The following is a 6,284-nucleotide window of genomic DNA, read 5'->3' as shown; positions in this document are numbered from 1 at the left end:
CATGATCCAAAGCCAATTAAGTACTTAAAGGCAACAGTAGTCACTTCAATGTTACTAGGCCTTTGGATTAAATGTCATTTAATCAAGGACATGTCCATTTTCAAGGGAGAAATTCTGTCATCACCTGTGTCGCCTCACTTAATTTTTAACCCAAACTTATGAGGTTGTTGGTATTCACCACATTTATGGTGAATAAAACCAAGGTTTGGAGAAGATAGCGCATTAGCCCCAAATTTATGCCTGTGAGAGATGATTTTGGATTTATCTGCATTTGGGTAGTAAAACCTTGAAATCAAGAAGTAAAAAAAAAAAAGTTTCAATTATTGTGTCATTTTTCAATTACCTATTTTAATGCAGACAAGGCATTAACACACAATGGTTTTAAAATAGAAGCTTTGAGATAGTCTGTAATTTTAGTTAACGAAATTTACTATTTTAGGCAAAACAGTTATCAATGTTCTCTTCCAGTCCAATTAAAGAAACGGACTAGAAGATAAAGCATAAATGATCTTCCTTGCTTCTCCTATCCAAAAGGAAAAGCAAAAGTCTAAAACGGAAGTGCTGACCTAAAAATAAAATCCAAACCTGTAGAGAATTTTTATAAGATTTATCTGAGCCAGCTGACAACATGTGCTTGGGAGCGAGCTCTCACATGCTCCAGAAAATGACAGTTGTGCGGCTTCTTCTATGCATCTGAAATTTAAAATGGAATGTAGGGGAGATTACATGAAGGTGGGAGAAACCAAGACGGGAATGTGAGTACAGGATAGTTAACAAGATCATATACTCTCTTGAGGTTGGTTAGAGCTTATGGCAAAAATGTGTTCATCTAGATGCACAGGAACAATGGACAGAGCTTGCTTAAGTCAAAGATAAATCGTTTAATAAAAAGTTAGATACCTGGCATGTGACTACCCACCCTGACCTGCCCACTTAGGAATTTATGATCAGATCACCCTGTAAAGGGGTTACATTACATAGGACCCCTGATTCATAAACAGAAAGTTCAGCCAAGTCTTAATTTTTCCCCATTTCATCAGCTGGGCAGAGCCATCAAACTATCCATGCTGGGGTGGCGATTCTCCATTGTGCTTATCAAAAATTTCTGTGCCTGTGGGGTGCAGTGCCTCTATATCAGAGTGCTTGACAGGAGTAATGCAACATTTACCATGTGATTTCACCATGTGGCACTCTTGGAAATCACCAGGGGAAACGTTTGACTAACACGTACATTTGCCACATGCTTGTTTTTACTACTTCTCCACAAATTGTTTCCTTTTCTCTTGAATTTCCCTGGAGATCTATCTTGGGAGAGGGGCAGACAATTGCTAGTCAACCGGCTGGACTACAGCAATGTTATGAGGCATCATAGAGTGTCTAATGACTTCAACATAGTCCCCTCTTTATTTTTCAAACTGAGATATGATTCTCATATGAGAAAGTTCGCCATATAAACAGATACAATCCACTGGTTTTGTTATATTCACAGAAAGTGGAGTGATGGTTGCCAGAGGCTGGTGGGAGGGAGAAATGGAGAATCGTATTGATTGGGTGCCTATTTTCAGATTGACACGATGAGAAGAATTCTAGCGCTCAATGGCGGTGATGGTGCACAAAATGCGAGGGTCCCTAATGCCACTGAACTGTACACTTCAAATGGCCTAAGTGGTAATTTTATGTTACATTTATTTTACCACAATTTTAAAAGAAAACATGGCCAAGAGGTAAAATGCAACAGCAGAGTGGGAAAAAGTATTTGCAAATCATGTATCTCATAAATGCACAATATCCAGAATATATAAAGAACCCTTACAACTCAGCAATAAAAGAACAAATAACCCAATTTTTAATTGGGAAGATGATTTGAATATCAATTTCCCCAAAGGATACATGCACAAATGCTTAAGCACTTGTGAAGATATTCAACATCATCATTCATCAGGGAAATGCAAATCCAATCCAAATGAGATACCACTTCTACCTAGTAGCAGGGACACAACTTAAAAATGGACAGCAGGATGGGTGAGAGAGGATGCGCAGGAACCAGGACCCGCATAGCGCGCTGAGGGGGATGTGAAATAGAGGAGCCACTGTGGGAAGTGGTCTGGCATTTCCTCAAACCCAAAGGGGATGCCATTCTTTGGAGCAGCACCTGCCACAAGCTGCCTGTGAGGCAATTACCTGAGGGCAGGTGTTCCTGCAGATACAGGTTTCACTATCTTATTGATAGGTGACCCCAGGGAAGCTGTAAAGCCATATATCAGAACATGTGCTTACATACTCTGATGGCTGATTGGGTTGAAATGCATGGTGTACTCAAAAAACACAACTCCACTGATTTAGAATACAACATACTTTTTAATCACGTGAGAGATTCAGGTACTGGTGCTTGAGAGAAGAGAGCTTCTATATTCTCAATGATTTTAAAATAAAATTCAAAATGAACTGATTTTTTTAAAAATTGTATGGGGTTGCCAGGATTATTCAATAGAGGTAGGATGATCTTTTCAAGAAATGATGCTTGGAAAATCAAATATCCGCATGCAAAAGAATAAAATTAGACCCTTACCTTAAACCTATGCAAAAAATTAATACAAAATGGATCAAAGACCCAAGCATGAACACTAAAATTATAAACCTTAAAATGAAAACACAAAGGAAGAAAAATCATAATATTAAATGTATTAGTAATTTGGGGGGAAAATATATTAAAAGAATAGGCAACCAAAAATAAATGTTTCATATGATCAAATAAAAATTTTTTAAATGTTCATCTAAGGTCACTATTGACATAATAAAATGGCAAATCAGAGGATTTGAGAAAATTCTTGCAAATCATATCAGATTGGAAACCTGTTACAATGCTGGTAAGAATTTAAAATTCTGCAGCCCATGTGGCAATCATAGAAGAAAATAAGCATACAATGTTCAGACCCAGCAATTCATTCCACTTCTGGGTTTGCACCCAAAGAATTGAAAGGAGGAACGAAACATTTGTGCAGCTATGAGGACAGCAGCATTATTCAAAGTAGCCTCATGTGGGTGTAACCCATAGGACCCTCCGGGGATGACTGGAGAAACTAACATGATACATTTACTCACAGAATATTATGCACTTTTTAAAAATAAAAAATCTGACCTGTGCTAAAATATGGATGAACATTGAGGATATTATGTTAAGTGAAATAGCCAGGTACAAAAGAAAATATTACATGGTTTCACTAATGTGATATACGTAGAGTAGTCAAATCATAGAGACAGAAAAGAAAACATTTATATTTTATTGCCAGGCACTGGGGGAGGGAGGCATGCAGAGTTACTGCTTAAAGGGGACAGAGCTTCAGTTTGGGGAGATGAACAGGCTCTGAATGGATGGTGGAGACAGCTGAGGACAATGTGAATGAGCTTCATGCACTGAACTGTACGCTTAAAAATGGTTGCATCAGTGTTTTTATGTTATGTCTCTATCACCAGAGTAAAAAACAAAGTTATGTGTCTCCTTAAGGTTCTAGAAAGTTTGTCAATCTAATTGTACGTAGAAAATAGTTACTAGTCTTCATGCACTGTGACTCCATCTTTATTTTAAAAAATGGAAATATGCATAGAAAACACTGAATGGGAAAGGGACGTGAGATAAGAATAATATTGTCTCACAGGCATTTTCTACAATGAATACAAACAAACATACAACATTTCTGGGTTGTGTTCCCTAAATATTAACTATAGAAATTAATGTGTAATATAGAAATATACTTTCCTTCATTTAAAACATGTTCACCAAATGTCATTAAAATGCTGCCATTAAATGTAAATCCAAGTAAAATTTCACTGAATAAAAGTCTAAAGTAAGTTTCTTAAATGAAATCTCAAGAACAGCCGGTTGGACACTGAGGAAGACATAATGGCTCAGGACACACAGAGTGGGGGGTAAAAGCCATTTTTGCTCCCCCCCCGCCCCCCATAACTAGACCACATTTCTCTGTAAAGGAGTCCTTCCTGGGGACTTGGAGAAAGGCCTGGGAGGGAGGAAGACTCCCTGCCTGGGGGGACAGGACAGGAGCACTAGGAGAGCCCGCCTTCCCTGGAGCCCTCCCAGTGAGTCCCAGTCACCCCAGCACCAGGGCCTGGACCTCCATGTCTGTGCTCTGGGCATGGCCATCCCATCCCCATTCTTCCCAAACCCAGCTGCGCCCTTCCTGACACAGTGAGCGCCTCTGCCTGTGAGCCCTGCCTCCCCACCCGCCCTCCTTTGCTGCAGAATAAACAGGAGCCACCAGGTGGATGGCACTGTTCTCAGCCCTCCTGAGGTTGTAACCAAAACCCCTGGACCTGAAGGGAAAGGCAGGGTTCTGCTGAAATACCACTTGGGGTCCCCTGTGAGCTCTTGTTCCTGAACCCCTTGCCCAGGCCATGAACTGCAGGTAATTCATTGACGTGGGTTCCAGTTCCTCCCTGGAACGCTTCTCAGTGTTTTCCTGGTTCTGCCGACCTAGTCACCCACAGGTGTCACCAAGGCAGGTAGGATCTGCCCAGGGACCAGTTAGGACCACGTGAGCTTTTTTCTTTTTTAATTTAAATTCTTCATTGCTTAAACCATCGGTTCTCAACCTGTGGGTCGTGACCCCTTTGGGGGTCGAACGACCTTTACACAGGGGTCCCCTAAGACCATCGGAAAACACATATATAATTACATATTGTTTTTGTGATTAATCACTATGCTTTAATTATGTTCAATTTGTAACAATGAAAATACATCCTGCATATCAGATATTTACATTACGATTCATAACAGTAGCAAAATTACAGTTATGAAGTAGCAACGAAAATAATTTTATGGTTGGGGGTCACCACAACATGAGGAACTGTATTAAAGGGTTGCGGTATTAGGAAGGTTGAGAACCACTGGCTTAAAGTATCACATATGTCTCCTTCCCCCCCACCCCCCACCCCCCCATTGACCTCTCCCTGGCCATTCCCATCCCCCAGAGTGAGCTTTGTCACTCACCTGGAGTCACAGAATTTGGTGGCCCCGCCCACAAGCTATCCTAGCCAATGAGGCATGGGTAAGAGATGGGGAGGGGCTGGCCAGGCTGCTCAGGATCCTTAAATGGGTGGCCTTGGGGCCACAACCATGCATCAGAGACCCCTGGACCTGCCACTGCTGACTGCGCCTTCTCAGCTGCGTCCACAGCAGGTGAGTGCTTCTGCCAGGCCAGGCTGGACTAGGCCACCCCAGGACCAGCCTGCCCACCCGTGGGGGACAGGATCCTAGGCCCCCGGTGGGAATGATCCTCTCCATTGCTGGGCAGGACACAGCAGCCCGTCCACTGCTGGGCCCGCTGCTGCCTGACTGTGTCAGCATCTGTGGAAGAGGCAGGAGTGTGGGTGGGCAGGGAACGGGGCTGTGTTCCCCCAGGTCCTGCCTGCTTCCCCTGCACCTTGTCCCTGGCCAGTGATCTGAGCTTCAGAAGAGCCTGGCCCTGTCAGGATGCAGAAGCTTGTGTGGGAGGGTGTCTCTGGGCCCCATCATGCCAGGTGAGCACCTCCCTGGTTGGGGAGGAGGGGGAGGATGGATGGCCCAGGCCAGGTGGGGACAGCTGAGCCCTGGCTGTCCTCCTGCCCATCTTCCCCTGGAAGGGCCTTTAGGAAAGATTCCAATTCAAGGAGAGGCGGTTGGAAGGCACATCTCACCCTGCCATACAGTAGTCGGGAAGGAGTGGGAAGTGGCCACCTAACTCCTGGGACCTCTGTCCCTATCTGGGGTCAGGAGCCTCGTTAGGGAGGTTCTCCTAGGTCAGTGGTGGGCAAACATCAGTCAACAGAGCCAAATATCAACAATACTTCTTCAAAATAGACTCGCCCAGGCTGAAAACCGACTTCTGCGCATGGGCCACGAAGTTTCAATCGCACTGTACGTGCGCGCCCACACGTGGTATTTTGTGGAAGAGCCACACTCAAGGGGCCAAAGAGCCGCAAGTGGCTCGCGAGCCGCAGTTTGACGACCAGGGCCCTAGATAATCTCAGCACTATTACTAAATCCCTGGACCAGCCTTTTGCTTGGTTCCTCTTTGGAGCCTCAATATCCTGACCCATAAGCCACCCTCACAACCTTCTCCCAACCTAAATGATCTTTGCACATCACGTTTCAAACCTGGAGTCCTTCTCTGGCTGCTTTTCCTTCAGTGACCGAATCACATACCTCCATCTGGGCTGATTTTCTCCACGCAAATCCTCATCCTTCCTCCACAGTTCTTGTAAAAGTCCTTGGGAGAGTGAATCAATCG

Source organism: Myotis lucifugus, unplaced genomic scaffold, assembly GCF_000147115.1.
Source record: "Myotis lucifugus unplaced genomic scaffold, Myoluc2.0 scaffold_398, whole genome shotgun sequence".
NCBI lineage: Eukaryota > Metazoa > Chordata > Mammalia > Chiroptera > Vespertilionidae > Myotis > Myotis lucifugus.
Note: the sequence above shows the minus strand (reverse complement) of the source record.